Source organism: Dipteris shenzhenensis, chromosome 1 (genome assembly GCF_047967505.1).
Source record: "Dipteris shenzhenensis isolate YYH24624 ecotype China chromosome 1, Dip_SZ_1.0, whole genome shotgun sequence".
In the NCBI taxonomy this organism is placed as follows: domain Eukaryota; kingdom Viridiplantae; phylum Streptophyta; class Polypodiopsida; order Gleicheniales; family Dipteridaceae; genus Dipteris; species Dipteris shenzhenensis.
This window is the reverse complement of record NC_141596.1, coordinates 61,121,066-61,137,905: the sequence shown is the minus strand read 5'-3', so window position 1 is coordinate 61,137,905 and position 16,840 is coordinate 61,121,066. Positions and strand designations below refer to the sequence as shown.

The 16,840-nt window shown below is 45.4% G+C and overlaps 1 pseudogene; it reads left to right on the top strand.

Annotated features, from left to right (window-relative positions):
• Positions 1-225: 225 nt before the first annotated feature.
• The window catches only part of LOC147906151 (uncharacterized), a 111,211-nt pseudogene continuing 94,596 nt past the window's right edge, over positions 226-16,840 (top strand).

The window sequence follows — 16,840 nt, the reverse complement described above, 5'->3', positions numbered from 1 at the left end:
GAGGGAAGATGTATCTTCAGATGGGGAGTGGTTGAGGATGGTCATGCATCTTTGTGTGTGCAAAGCACGGGGTTAGTACTATTCCTCCTTAGAGAGGAGTGGGAATGGTATAGGCCAATGTGAGATGTCCATGTCCTTGGAAACCCAACGGTTTTTCAAATTTGTGGAAAGGTCGTTGATGTGCTTTGTGTGTATAAACAAAAGGGAGTGGAGTAAGAACGCTCCATGGCAATGGCAGAAACGCCTCCCTCATGGCGAGGTATCAACCTCCGCACTGCCGAGAATCTCAGTTTCGCTGCCTCTTCCCAGCTCTTTCGAACTTACATCGAGTGTCTCAAATTCCCAGTCTCCCCCGGCATCACACACGCATGGTTGCTCCGCTCTTACCACGGCCAGACTTCCCCCGATGGTATGCCCAACGGGGAGGGCTCTGCACAGCTTTTCGGTGGATTGACCTATAACGGAAGCTTCAAAGGTGGGCTTTTACACGGGCAAGGTACTCTAACCAGAGGCGATTGCTGGTCTTACTCTGGCAGCTTCAGCTACAATTGCCTTCATGGAAGTGGCACGTATCGGTGGGCAAAAGGAGCTTCTTACAGTGGCCAGGTCCGTAGTATTTCCGTCGCAAGGACCGAAATTGCAAGTGCCTCTTGCATCCTTTCTCCCTATGGAGCTGATACAGGTTAATAGCTATGCAGGTCTATCAGGGCCTTCCTCACGGGGATGGTTTGCTGTACACAGGCGAAGACGATAGTTGTACATACGAGGGTTCCTGGAAGCATGGTTTACGCCATGGGCAAGTACTTACTCTTCCCTGAGATAAATTGAGCTATTCATCTTCATGCTGTCGATGAAAATCTCACTATTGTTTCGCCCATCCCATTGTTTATTTTCCACTGTTGTCTAAAATTTGTTCAGGGGAAATTGACATTTGGGACAAATGGCACTACCAAGTATGAAGGACGTTGGGTTCAAGACCACAAGCATGGAGAAGGATATCAAGTTTATGATTCTGGGAGTACCTATCAAGGCAGTTGGTCAGAAGGGAAAAAAAGTGGAAGGGGGAGAGTAGTTTTTTAAAGCAGTAGTGAGCGTGTCTCATGTTCTTCCCGGCCCGAATTAGGAAGATTCAACTTGGCTCGAGTCCACATATACGAGGGCGAATGGTTGGATGACTTGGTTTCTGGAAGGTCAAAGTCTTGAAGTTTTGCGGAATTTGTTCTTTCGTTTATATTTTGTTTAATATAATGACAACATGACAAGTATTTGCATACGACTGGATTGAAAGACTGTCAAGCAGCTAGTCTTAGTGGATAAGTTTAGCATAGATCATGATGTATATTGGTCTTACATGGAAATTTTCTCCTGATGTACATTTTCAGCTTACCCGCTTTTCTGGGTTAGCTCCCTTGTAATATAAAGTACTCAAAGTTCTCACCAAAAAAAAAATGTGTGTGTGTGTGTGTGTGTGTGTGTAGAGAGAGAGGGGTGTGCGAGGTGCGAGTGTGAGAGAGAGAGAGAGAGAGCCCTTGCAGATCAGCTCGAAAGCATCCCGTAACCAGCCCGTGAGCATCAGCACCCTGTTGCGCTGCATCAATGCCCTGAACTCGATCTTTTGGAGCAGACATAAGCCGCCATACAGCCTGTCAGACCTCTGTACAGCTTCCGTACAGCTGTACGGCCATTTTCGCCTGCTGCAGCCTGCTGCTCCTACATCATCTCTGGTTCCTGGTCTGTTTTCTGCGCAGGGTTTTGCATCCGGACTACAGCCACGCCCTGATCTTGAAGGCCTTCGCTCCCATTTCTCTCCTCTTCAGTCTCTGGGTCTGCTGCACCTTTCCCATCGCCAAAATCTTCTATTTTCCTCTGAAATATATTTCATTTGGGGTTTTTTTCTCTTTTTCCTCTACAAAACTGTTTTCTATCCTATCTTGGCCTCTACATCCCTCTTTCCCTTCTTTCTCCTTACAAATATACTCTTTTGCTCTTCTCTGTGGGCTTCCTGTGGGCTTTTTTTGGGACTGGTTTACAAGAACATAACCAACATGTCTATGCAGGAAAGATAGGACACTACTGTGGCTATGACATTTTCTATGCTGGAGAGCACTCTTTCTCAGGGGTGGTCATTTTGATCAAACATGAGCTCCAACGAGTTATTGCTTTAAATGACCACAAAGGCAGATGGCTTGTTCTTCAATGCATTATTCGAGGAGAGGTGTTTGAATTTGCCTCTGTTTATGCACCTCAATCCTCTAGAGAAAGAACAGAAATTTGGGATGCCATGCAACAATATCCATGGAGATATCATGCCTTTATATGTGGGGATTTTAATAATGCTCCTCAACAGGGAGACAATACCTCCAGACATACTCATATGTTAACCCCTGAAAGGCATGCATGGTCTCAATTACTGATGCATCTGGACTTGGTGGACCTTTGGAAGGAATTGCAGCCTTTGTCACCTGGATACACATTCCAACATAATGCTCTTTCTTCTTATCAGGCACGTCTAGATCGATGGTATAGTGTAGCTCCGCAACAAAATGGGGATTTTACATGCAAAATGTGAATTGACTATGCCTTTGTGCATTCAGATCATGCACCTCTATGGTTGCGATTATCCTTTCATGATATGCCAGATGATAGATTGCCACAAAGGCGCCATCTGATCGTGAACAATAGCTACTTGCAACATGCTGTGTTCAAGGCCATGGTTACTGAAGCATCTCACTCTCTGTCTTCTCGCAGCCATGTTCATATTGATGATGCCTGGGATTCTTTTGTTTTCAAAATGCAAGTTGTGATAAGAAGTTACGGCAAGTCTTACATGAAGACTCTGAGGGAAACTATTGCTCAGGCCAAACTTACTTGTCAGGATCTCACTGAACTCAGCCATCTTCGTTCGTTGTCCCTGCATGAGCAAACAACACTATGCCAGGCCAGACATTGTCTTCAACTCAATGATCATAGAAAACTGGCCAAATGGGAGACTAGAGCCAGACAAAGAGCCTTTACAGATAAAGGCTGCTCTTCCAAAGAATTTTTCAAAAGCTTGCATCAGAGGAGATTAAAAACAGAAATTTGCAGGGTGCTTATGCCTGATGGATCATGGACCACCTCGCGGTCACAGCTTGCTTCTGTTTGTGTGCAACATTTCTCTCAACAATTTGGTTCTGCAGTTCCTCCCTCATAGCAAGCTTTGGTTGCACGAAATTTGCTGTTATAGCATGTTTCTCCTATTATTTCCACTACTCAAGCTTTGGAATTGGAGGAACCTTTTACTGAGAGGGAATTGTCAGATGCAATCAAATCTTGCGGCAGATGGAAATCTCTAGGATGGGATGGTCTTACGGTTGAGTTTTTTCTAGAATACTGGCCTCTTTTGAAGCATACATTGCTGCATATGGTGAATTCTGCATGGCAAAATCAGAAAATGCCAGACGCATGGAAGAGAGGTATTGTTAAACTCCTTCCAAAAAAACAAATCTGTGAATCTTTGGCAGACTGGAGACCTATCACCCTTATGCCAGTCATTTACAAAGTCACTACAAAAATGATTGCTGATCGGTTAAAGGGGTTTTTACATGATGGGTTGCATTCTGCCCAATATGGCTTTGTCCCGCGTAGGCATATCACAGATAACATTGCTAATGCCTATGTTGGAATTGAATATGCCAAATACACGCAGCAAGATGTTTTATTATTGCAAGTTGATATTGCCAAAGCCTTTGATACGGTTAAATGGGATTTTATTTCATCGACTATGCACGCATTGGGATTTGGCACAAAAATGCAGCAAGTTATCACTTGGCTATATCGAGATAGTAAAGCTGCCTGCATACTTTCAGGGGATATTTCTACATCCTGGACTCTTGGCTGTTCTGTTAGGCAAGGATGTCCCCTAAGTGCTTTACTTTTTGCAATAGCCACTCATACAATGCTTCAATATCTAGACCACCTTTTGGACACTGACCAGTTGCATGGTTTGGAGATTACTGGCAGTCGCAGCATGATCGCTCAAGCATATGCTGATGATTCATTCTTTACTCCAAAAAATACTCGGAGTGATCTGTCCATGATTATGCAGGCTCTTTCTACATATGGATTGGCTGCTGGTCTTCGGGCCAATTTTCAGAAATCAAAGTTGTTGCCGTTGCATGAACAGGAATGGGACAGTCTTCTGTGGCCTGGGGAAATTGTCCCCGCTTCTCAATTTATTCGACATCTCGGCTATCCTCTAGGTTGGGAACTCACGCGTTCCCAACAAACTGATTGGGTGTTGACAAAGTTGAGGGCAAAACTTGAATATTGGAAGCTTGCAACTTGGCCACTACATGTTCATTTGCGAATCGCACAATCCATTTTGATAGCATACATACAGTTTTATCTGCCTCTCATTATGTTCACTAAGGCAGAGCTGAACTCCTTTGTGTCAGCTATCATGGAAATTTTTTGGTGTGCCAAAAATGGGAAGAAAAGTCTCAGATTACTCTCTATGCATCGTCTCTGTTCTCCAAAGATGCATGGGGGTCTGAACATTCTCAATATTCACATGCATTTACTTGCTCATAGAGGAAAAATGATGTTGCAGTTTATGCAAGGAGATCAGCCGTGGGCTTTAATGATCCGCTCTCTCTTATTACATATTCATACTTCTGCATTTGGGCATTGGTCAGTGGGATTTCATATTTGGCTCTATCCAAGGCAAGATCAGAGGCTGTGCCCTTTTGTTTCTCGCCTGCTTCTTGATTGGAAACATATCTTATCCCACTTGGAATGGCATGGCCGAGACTCTTTGTCGGGAAACTCTTTGAGGGCTGAGAATATTTATTGGTCTAAAGTATTCCACCCTTCTTTGGCCATTCAAGAACCAAGACGTTCTTACTTTCTCTCCTTTAAAGGCATCACATCTGTGGCAGATGTACTTCAGGATGATGGCACACTTTTATCCTTTTCTATGGCTGCCAGCAAATACGGTTTGGGAGCTCATTATCATCCTCTCTGGCATCGGATTTCAGCAATGCTTCAACTGTTTTTGCCGGTACCTCACATGGAACTTCAAAATAGGCTTGAGGATTGGATTTTACGCTCTTCTTACTCTTCAGCCCGTCCCTTGAAGTTCTCACATATCACAGTGCCATCACTGTATAAAGTGCTATTACTTCCGCCTTGGATTTCTGACAGAGCAAATACTGTTTGGCATATGGATTGCCCACTAAAGTGGTGGAGAAAAAGGCTGCGTCTCCTTTGGCATTACAATGTCCCTCTTCGACAACAGCTTTTTCTTTGGCGAGTCTTGCTTGGCATTTTTCCATCTGGCCAGCTACTTGTACACAGACATATTGCTCCGGCTGTTTGTCACAGATGCTTACACCCCACTGAATCTATGCTACACATTTTTTGGTTCTGTCCACATACTTGTACCTTCATCGCTCTCATCCGACAGAGGCTTCGAGCAAGATTTCCTACTGTTACTTTTGGCAGGCTTTTCTGGTTGTTTGGTTTTCATCCACCGAGACAGGGTTTTGATTTATTTTTTATATGGGTACGTTACTGGGCACTATGGACTTTATGGATGGACAGAAATCATAGAGTCTTTGGTGATCCCCTTTTTTCATCCTTTATTTTTTTCAAACGATCTCTGCAGCAATCATTCTATGATTGTGTTCAGACTCGTTTGATTGATCGGGATGTGTATACAGCTTATACTGAGATCTTTAGTTGAGTAATAGTTACTTCAGTTTCGAAGTAACTATGAATGTAATTATTTTACAGCAATAAAAGATTTCTTCACAAAAAAAAGTGTGTAGAGAGAGAGGTGATATGATATGATTGTATTAAAGTCCATGTGAGACCCTTTAGGATCTATGGGGAGAGAGAGAGAGAGAGAGAATGTACAGTCCATAAAAGCCACTGATATATATATATATATATAGAGAGAGAGAGAGAGAGAGAGAGACCGAAGGATCTATGAGATTGAAAACAGCCAAATACCATGAGCTGAAGGGGTGGAGCCTCTAAGCAGGCATCAACATAGCCATAGAGACACTAATACATTAAATGTCTGTCTGAGAGGATGGAAGCAGTGGTGTTGCCATGATCCTCTGGAAGTTGGTAGAGGGGTCAGGCCCAAGCGAGAGCCTAGTAGTGTACGAAGCTGTGGTGGCATAAAACCTGTGATAAAGTGTTGGTGGCAATTGGGGTGTGTGCCATGTGGTCTGCTGTGGTTTCTAGTTGCGGCCATGTGCCACACCCGTGGGATGCTGTGGTCTCTAGCTGTGGCCCTGTGCCATGTGGTCTGCTGTGGTCTCTAGCTGTGGCCGTGTCGGACAAGTGCCAGTGCCGTACCCGTGGGATGTTTCTCTAGTCTAGGGAACATAAAGAGAAGATCTTCAAGCCTGACCTGTGCATCAACTCACTAGGGAGCCTGTCGCTTTTGGCTCATCGGCATATTACTCCAGCTGCTTGCCGTCGCTGTTTGGCCTCACGGGAAATTGTATCTCACATCTTCTAGCATTGTCCTCATTCCAGTGATTTTTTAAACTTCCTAGGGCAGCGTTTGCGAGCTCGTTTTCCTCACGCTACTTTTGGGAAGTTCTTCTAGCTTTTTGGGATACACCCACCTTGACAGGAGTTTGATCTGTTTTTTCTTTGGGTTCGCTACTGAGCACTATGGACTCTACGGAAGGATTGTAATCATAAAGTCTTTGGTGATCCAACTTTCTCCAAGTTCTCTTTTTTCCGGCACTCTTTGCAGCAATCCTTGTTTGATTGCTTGCAATCGCACTATATTGACTATGAGGTGTACTTATCATATAGTGAGATTTTCTCATGATGTAATTGTGCTGCCCTTTTTCGGGTAAGCTTCTCCGTAATATAATCATAGTTTTCAAAGTGTGTATGAGAGAGAGAGGGAGAGGTTTCATAATATGATGTTCATAGTTTCACAAAAAAAAAAGTGTGTGTGTGTGTGTGTGTGTGAGAGAGAGAGAGAGAGTGAGCGCACTGGGTGTGAGGGTCGAGAGAGTGTGAGAGAGCAGGTCGCAAGACAGAGAAGGTTCCGTACCGTTCCCCCATCTGTCCGTACACCTGTACGGTCGCTGTACAGGTGCCGTACGTCCGTACGATCAAGCCCGCTCCTTCTTGCGCAATCTCGTACAATCCCGCTCCACTCGTGTGTGTGTGCATCGCCTTTGCTGATCCCTTCTGAAGCCCCTCCATGCGTCCGTACATTCCTGCCTCTCCGTACAGTCTAGCCCCCTGCCCTCCGTCAACATCTCTGCCATACTCGTTCTGCCCTGTACAGCCCTGTCTGTCCCGTCAGCAATCCGTACAGTCCGTACGCTCCTTTCTTTCTATACTATCCGTACAGTCTTTATTGTCCGTACTGTTTTCCCTATCTCTCCCATGCTGTTTGCTTTGTTCAAACCCTGTTGCACAGCTCTAGTTCTCTCTGCCCGTACAGCTCTAGTTCATGGAAGAACATCTCAAAAGCTATTCCCGGAAGGACCTGTCCCGGGACTCCAAAAGACAGCAAGTTGATTTCTCTACTTCAGCCTCTATAGATGCTCACTATGTTTTCGACATGCTCAAGGATGAATTTCAGCACAGCCGGAAGGAGTGGGCCAAACCTCCTCCGGCACTTAAATACAAGCTGAAGCTGCCCTCTTTGGTCACTCCTCTCCGAAAGTTTTCTCAGCAAGCAGTCATCATTTTCTTTCCAGGAAAGCTACCTTCAGCAAATGATGTAGCTCAGTGGGTTCAGGCTTTGTTGGGAGGTTGCTTTGTTGAAGGAGTATATTTTGCTTCTCGAGGTTTTTATGAAGTGCACTTTTTGGATGCCTCATATTGTCAACAGATATTGGAGATGTCCCCTCTATTCTATGGCAGACAAATGGTCCATGTCATGCCATGGTCGCCAAATAAGGATTATCATGGTCTCATTCGACATCACTGCCGTCGTGTATGGGTTGAGGTCGTGGATTTTCCGGACTATATGAGGGCTGAGTTACCAAGCCTGGCAGCTACTTTGGGGCAAGTTGTATGCCCACCCCATCCTTCGGGTAATCGAAATCGATTTTGTGTTCTTTGGGATACAGATCACCCCACCCCTCCCTCTATTGCGGTAGAGGTGGAGGACGTCCCCTTGGGCGAAAAATATTTTGACTTGAAATGGGGAGTATTTGCAGGTGCTTGCTTCACATGTCATAAGTTTGGCCACCTAGCTTCACAGTGTCCTGCAGTCCTGCATCAGCTCCCATCTACAGCTATTGCTCCAGAAAATATTTCCCCTTCAATTTATGGTCCGGGGCCTAAGGCTATGCCTAGTAAGTCGGAGGATATGGCATCTAAATCTGCCCCACCCAAAGAAAATGTGGTTCAGGTTCCAGCTAAGCAAAAGGATAAGGGAAAGGGCAAAATTTCAGAATCTCATGCCACTCCTCAGGGTGCTTGGCAGCAACCCAAAAAGGTATTTGCGCTCAAGCCACGACCGTTACAATCTCTCCATTGGGATGCCTCCACTTCCACCCCTGGTCAGGCCTCTACCCCTGCTGATAGCCTCACTTCTCAACTCTGGGTTGATGTGCTCAAGAGGGGCATCCCTGTATGTGATAATGATGAGGATTATAGAGCTACTGATCCAGGAGGCCAAGTGGATGTCGATGTCATGGCTGAGGCCTGACAACCTACACCTTCACTATGCTTTTTGGCTCGGCTGTATATACCTTCTATGTCTACTTCAATTACTTGCATTTCATACAACGTTCAAGGTCTTTGCAATGTCAATAAGTGGAGACTTTTTTGGCACTATGTACATAGAATGCACCCTCATGTAATTTCTTTACAAGAACACAACCATCTTGGCTGGCCAGCAAGGCCATTATGCTGGTTATGACATCTTTTATGCTGGTACAATGAACTTTTCCGGGGTATGCATGCTGGTGAAACATGATATGCAGCCCACAGTTGCTTACAATGACCCCCAGGGTCAATGGATGGTGATTAGATGCATCTGTCAGGCTGATCTTTATGAAATAGCATCTGTTTATGCCTCTCAAACTTCTGCGACAAGAGCTCAAATGTGGGCCTCCCTCAAACAATATCCTTGGCTGTCCAATGCCTTTTTGTGTGGAGACTTTGATAACTCGCCAGCCACCCAAGACAACACCACTCATCGTTCTCACATGATCCCCACTGAGCTTCGACATTGGGAAGATATGCTTTCTTTCTTGCATGCAGAAGATTTATGGCTCTCAACAAGGGATAGAGATATGGGTTACACATACCATCACAATGCATTTACTCATTATTGGGCTCGACTTGACAGATGGTATTTGTTGCATGCCCAGCAATATGCTAGATTCACATGTGCACTATGGGTTGATCATTCCCTTTTGCTTTCTGATCACTTTCCAGTATGCTTGACATTATCTATAGCACGTCTGACAGATGATATGCCTTTTTTTGGTCGTCGCCTGCTCCATGTTAATGGTGCTTATTTGCTGCATCAACAATTTCAGAACATGGTGAGAGTGGCTGTCCGCCCCCTCCTTTCACATGCTCAGGAGGACATGGATTTCGCCTGGATCAGTCTTGCCCATCGTTTGCAGGCTGTCATTCAAGATTATGGACGGAGTTACATGGGAAACCTCAGGCTCAAGCTGAAATGGGCTCAATCTCATAAGCAACAAATGGATTTAATCAGCTCTCATAGGCAGCTCACCTCTTCTGAACAGGATTCCTGTGCTTACGCGGTTCACATCATCCATCAAAATGATCTTTCCAAATTAAAGAAGTGGCAAATCCGAGCTCGCATGAAACCCCTTTTGGATAAGGGCTGCTCCTCCAAAGCTTTCTTTAAAAGCCTGCATGCGGATAGGCGAAAGGAGGGTATTTGCAGAATCAGGCAAGATGATAGCACCTGGACCACATCCAAATCAGAATTGGAATCGAAATGCTCTAGTCATTTCCAGCATCTCTTCTCTCCTCAGCCTGATCATTCAATGCAAGTGAATGCAGCTAGGTCTCAATTTCTGATGCATGTTCAGCCCATATTGTCCCCGGAACGGGCTCGTGCACTGGAGCAGCCCTTTATGCTCAATGAACTGGATGATGCTCTGAGTCACTTACGTAAAGGCAGCTCTCCTGGTTGGGATGGATTGACTGTAAAATTCTTCCGTGCATTTTGGGGTGATCTCAAGAACACTCTGCTTCTAATGATCAATCATGCTTGGGCAGAACAATCTCTCCCTCCTTCTTGGAAACATGGCCTTGTCAAATTGATCCCCAAAAAAAGGTTGTGTGAGACAATGGCTGATTGGCGACCCATATCTCTTATGCCAGTCATTTACAAACTCATTGCCAAAATGATTGTTCTCAGGGTTCGATTTATCTTGCAAGCAGGACTTCATCCTAGGCAGTATGGGTTTGTTCCCAGAAGAAAGATTACTGATAATATCTCCAATGCTTTGCTTGCAATTAAGTATGCCAAATATTCTAAACAAGATGTTCTCATTCTGCAAGTTGACATTGCCAAAGCATTTGATACTGTCCATTGGGATTTTATTTCTCAGACTATGCATAAATTGGGATTTGGCCCTCGGCTAGTCCACATTATCTACTGGCTCTATTCTCATGCCACTGCGCAGTGTTTGCTTGGTGGTGGGTTGTCAAGAGCATGGACTATGACCCGCTCAGTGAGACAAGGTTGCCCTCTTAGTTCGTTACTATATGCCATTGCTACTCATCCGTTATTGTTGCATATGGACCATCTTACAACTACAAGGCAGCTTCATGGCTTGCAAATTCCAAGGGCACAGCCGTTTCTTGCACAGGCATATGCTGATGACTCATATTTCATGCCCAGGAATACTCAAACTAACCTCTCTCACTTGATGCATACTCTGAATGATTTTGGCATAGCTGCTCGACTGCATATTAACTTTCAGAAATCCAATCTTTTAGCATTGAAAGAAGCTGATTGGCATGCACTTCTCTGGCCTAGCCACATCCTCCCTTCCCACACTCTTGTGAGGCATCTAGGATATCCCATTGGCTGGAATATTACCCCTCAACAACAGCTTAAATGGGTGCTTCAAAAGATCAACAAGAAGCTGGAATACTGGCATTTGTCCACTTGGCCTCTACATGTTCGACTTCGGATAGTACAATCTATCATTATGGCATATGTGCAATTTTATTTGCCTCTTCTTCCCTGTTTGAGGGGAGGGGTTCCTATCCTTCCGGAGGTGTTACCGGAGGCCAAAGGCCACTGGCGTGAGAAGCATGAGTTTTCAATGCTCTAATGCAATGGATCGTGCAGAGCGCACCGTGCAGTAGTGTGCGAGTGTCGTATGCTATACTGCAGTGAACGACGACGTACGAGTGCACTATGCTAAATGACAATCACCGGTGAACTCCACAACATAAGCAAAATAAGAAAATCCTACACTGGTGAACAATCCCCATATCCGGAAGAGACAAGAGAGATGAGAAAGTGACCGAGTTGGCCAATGTACATATCACTGGACGTGTCCCCAGGTCACAAGTCGCAAGTCACAAGAATACACAAGTCGCAAATCACCAGAATACACAGGTCTATCCCCATAGTAGACAAAGGGTACACACAAGTCTCTCCACATTCTCTCCTTGGCGAGCTCGTAGCTCTAGCCTCTATCTCTCTTCACTCTCCTCTCTTTCGCTCCCTGTCGAATGCCGAATGCCTCCTTTTCTCTCTCCCTTCTCCTTCATCCTCATCCCCCGCCTTGGAGGGTCCCTTCTTCGCTGAGAATCCCCCCCTTTCTTCCCATTGGTCATCCTCTTATCGCCTTAGCTGTTGAGGATAGCCGTTGCGCCGCTGGCTCTCTTGATGGCTTCGGCGACTTTCTGACTCCCTTACTCGCCAGCCCGATGGTATAAATTCTCCATGTGCAGGTGAGCTGGTTCACCGCACTACTGCACCACTGTATCACTGAACCACTGTGTAATATAAATACTCCTGACTGCTCCATGTGCTAAGCTCACTCTCCATGTGCGCAGCTCTTGATGAGATCACTTTGGACACGGTACTCCTGGTTGACCTGTGTCGACCTGTGGTTGACCTGTGTCGACGTGTGGTTGACATGTGTCGACCTGTGGTTGACAGCCTCGGACAGTACTCCTGGATGAACCCGTGTGATCGCGTGGCTAACTTGTGTTGACACATGGTCAACATGTGGTCAACAGATGTCGTCATGTGGTCAACGCCTGTCGACAGGTGGTCGTGTGATAAGGAGAAAAATAAAAATGAACTTACAAACCATTGATATGGTGATGGAGTGGGAAAAGGAAAGAGTACAGACCATGTGGTTGGCCGTGGGAGTAATCCAAGATTTGTATTAAGTTGAAATGTGAAAAATAAACTGCTGTATTATAAGGGACAGCATGAAAAATTGCAGAAAAAACTGAGTACATCTTGAGGTAAAACACTGATATTTACAGTGAGGGCCAAACAGCTTGGCAAAATCTAACAGTGCAAAAAAAAAACCCAAACACCAACAGCCATGTATGAACCCTTCTATGAGATTACAGAGGGTGGTAAAGCTGCAGCCTGTTCCTCTGCCTTCTCCTCTTCCGCCTTCGTATTTGGCTCTGTGGCTTTTTGCGCATCCCTTTGCTCTGGCTCAGCCATAGGTATCTGTGGATGGGGTGCTTCCTCCTCACACTCAAGCGTGTCCATCACATTTCTCAGATTTTCATACTTGTCTTTATATCGGTGGTATCGCCGGTAGTAATGATCCTTTTGCTCTTGCAAGGTGTACTGGGAAGTCTGGAGGGTGGCCAACTGCATTCGAAGAGCTGTGAATTCTTCCTCCATGGATGAACGCTTCGTTTCCAATTCAGCCACTCTGGATTCTGATTTTTCTTTGGCAATCTCGGAGGAAGACAAAGACTCTTTTAACTTGGTAATCTCCTGGTAAAATCTGGTCACCTCCGTGACATGCTGGCTGTGCAAAGTTGCCAGAGCTGCAGCATGTTGGCTGTGTAAAGATGTCATTGCTGCTTCCCATTCCTGCCTGTGATTATGGAGGCGATCCTCAAGGGCAGCCTTCTGAATATTCCAAGCGATGTCACGCTCATGTATTGCTGAGTCCTTCTCTTTCTGCCACCTTTCCTCCTGTTGTCGAAGTGTCACGCTAGTGGCGCGCTGCTGGGCTGCCTGAGCTCTCTCGAATTCTAACTTTAAATGTTGCTGTTGAGAGAGGAGCTTATGAGCATAACCTGTGGAATTGAAGACCGCTGTCCCAAGCTGCGTGAAGGTGTCATCCATGATACGCTGAGCAAGATGCAGGGACCTTTTCATCCACGCATACCTGTCGCTGTAATTCATCCTGTCCGCCAAATTAATGACGTCCCCCAATTCCTCAAACATGTCAGGAAGAGCTCCCTCTTCCTCGGTTGACAGGTTTCCTGTAGGTGCCAATTTGTCCAAGTGCATAAGCTCACTCTCCATGTGCGCAGCTCTTGATGAGATCACTTTGGACACGGTACTCCTAGTTGACCTGTGTCGACCTGTGGTTGACATGTGTCGACCTGTGGTTAACATGTGTTGACCTGTGGTTGACAGCCTCGGACAGTACTCCTGGATGAACCCGTGTGGTCGCGTGGCTAACTTGTGTTGACACATGGTCAACATGTGGTCAACAGATGTTGTCATGTGGTCAACGCCTGTCGACAGGTGGTCGTGTGATAAGGTAACATTCCCTGGTCTTTTAAGCATTTGGCTTCCTATATGTCCCAGGCTATGGAGATATTTTGGAAAAGCAAATCTCACAAAAAGGCATTGCGACTTCTTCCCATGCAGGCTGTTTGCTCTCCTAAGACTCATGGGGGACTGAATATTCTCAATCTTCAGTTTCATATGCTGGCAAGAAAGAGCACTATGATTGCTGATTTTTTTCAGCAAAAACAGCCATGGGCTATTATGTTAGCAGCTATGTGTGGAAACATGATGTCCCATGCATATGGGCATTGGATTACAGATCACTGGGAAGCAGTCATGACCACATTTCAGGGGAAAATTCCTAGTTGTCCTGTCTCTACTGCTTTTATTCATGATTGGAAGAGAATTCTCTCTTATGCTAAATGGACAGGTGCTTCTTCCAATCATGGTAATTCTTTTCGTTTGGAAAGTATCCATTGGAGCAAGGTGTTTGAATCGCCTCTCGCTTTACAGGAGCCTATCAAAGCACATAATCTTATGAAACTGGGCATAAGATTTGTCGGAGATGTTGTGAATCAACATGGTTATGTGCTTTCATTCCCACAAGCTTGCAGGACATTCCCCTTGGGTCTGCATCATCGGCCCATTTGGAGAATACTTACAACTATGTTGCAGCCATTTGTTCCTGTTCCTCCACTGTTTGTACAGGACAGATTGCTGGACTGGAATCTAACTTCCTTATCCCCTGCTACCTGTTCGCTCTCAATGCATAATTTGGCCTCCTCGATGGTCTACAGATTTCTTCTTCCACCTCCATGGATTGATAAGCATGCCAACAATCTTTGGAATTTGGATAGGCCTCTATCTTGGTGGCAATCACGACTCAATAAAATTTGGAAAGCCAAATTGCCATTGAAACAGAGGCTTTTCTTTTGGAGATGTATAGTGGGAGCCTTCTCCATTGGGGTGAAACTGGCAGCACGTCGCATTGCTTCCTCTTCCTGCCCCTATTGTTCTTATCACCGTGAGACAGTTCCCCATTTGTTATGGTCTTGTCAGCACTCTCGATTATTGATCACTCATGTCTCTCATTTGCTGCGGCTTCGGTTTCCCTCTATCAGATTTGGGAAACTCTTCTGGATATTTGGATGCTTTTCATCCCAGATGTCTCCATTCCTCCTTTTCTTTCACTGGACTCGGTTTTGGGTACTCTGGACTATTTGGACACAGAGATTGCATTCTAGGATGGGACAACAGTTTCCTCAGGCATATGTTTTCTTCAGAATGTCCCTCAAGCAATCTTTACATGATAGCTATGCTGCGAGGGACTTGGATGCGACTAGCAGTGTGTGTGTGTGTGTGTGTGTGTGAGAGAGAGAGAGAGAGAGAGAGAGAGAGAGAGAGGTTTATTGAAGTTTGCAAAAGGCCAAAAAGGCATATGAGACCAAGGAGCCCAAATCCATCACGAGAAATACACCCCCATGGAGGGGAGCTTGAGGTGTCTAGTACACCTCCAAAGAAAAAAACTACTGAGGAACCGATAGACGAAAGCATAGAGTCAATGAGAGAACCCTTTGAAGTCGAGAGTAAATCCTATAATATCATGTCATGCCATGGCCTATCCAGTGTCTAAGTTGTGTGATCTGAGTTCTACATGGACGTGATGCTTCTTGACATCAAGAGGCTTCTATGATGGTAATGTCGAGTGCTCGCGGGGCCCTATCCAACCTCTTGCTAATTTGATGCGTCTGAAAGTTGAGTTCGCGGTTGCAGCATCTCTTCTTCTATGAAGATGAAGTTTGTGATCTCTTGCTGTCTTGGTCATCTAGATGAAGGAAATGCTCTCTGTAGAAGGCCATATTGGTCGCATATGGGTGCTGGGGGGCCTATAGATATAAACCTGCCATAGGTCATCCCACGAATGATTTGATGGATCTCCTGCTATGTCAGGTGCAAGAAAGGTTGTACTGGTCGGTGGTAGGTGGTCAAGAGACATGTCTCCAATTGGAACCATCTGGATACTCCTGCGTACCAGCATCTCTCGTCCCCCTCGGCTATGAGCTACATAGATGATGAAAAGGCTCCCTATGGCAATCTCTGCTAACCTGCATCTATCCAACCAATTGACTGTGTCCAGGTAGGTGATAATCTAGAATATATCTGTGTGTAGGGGTCTTGCTGCTATGAACTCTACTAGAATGATATTATGTGGCGTGTCTTCCCCTAGATCTTTTAAGATAACATCATCACTTGTTGTCTCAAAGCCGTCCACTCATCTCCCTGAGGTCTATGGCCCAAAAAGCCCTTGCATACATTGAGAGAAGGGATTTCATGTTCTTCATGCTGGAAATGTGCGTGGAAGCATTGTCTCTCCAGTCTTGAAAGGAAGCATGCTCTTTGTTCAATCGGGCTTGTGCTGCCGGTTTCATGGTAAACTTAGGGCCTATGATGGTGCACATGAGGTTACATATGATCTAACTGTCTCCAGTTTCCCTACAAGTGTAAAGGCCTCCCGTTGAAGTTGAGCCTCATTAGTGCTGAAGATCATAACCTTTGTTTTTCCTAGGTTGACCTTCATATCTCGGGTCTTGCAAAAGGCCTGCAAGGTTGTTAGATGCCTCTATAGTCCCTCCGCTGTGTCCCATATCAGCACTACATCATTTACATAAAGCAAGATGGGTATGATGCATCGTGCCAAAGTTGAGCCCTTACCTTCTAGTGTGTCTATAAAGGAGGCTAGCTCGTCTATGTACAGACCAACAAGGAGGATGGCGAGAAGGGGCATCCCTACTTCACCCCTATGGTGCTGCTTCCTCTATGGTGTGCACCTGCTAATAACCCTCAGTATAGGGGCATGACTGCCATGACTACCCATATAATATCATGGTCCATATCCAAGGCTCCAAGCAAGGACACCCTGGCACAAATAGTGAAGGAACTGGAAGGAGGCAAGGAGAGAAGGGAGCTAGAAGGAAGGAAGCATAACTTGAATTGGAAATGAAATGAAATGGAAGGAAAGGCAATGAAATCACTTACATGACCAAAAGCTCCACTGAGTTGATTGATATGACAAGTGAAAGTACAACACACATATAGAGTTATGTATATGGGATAAATCCCAAGATGCCACATGGCAGT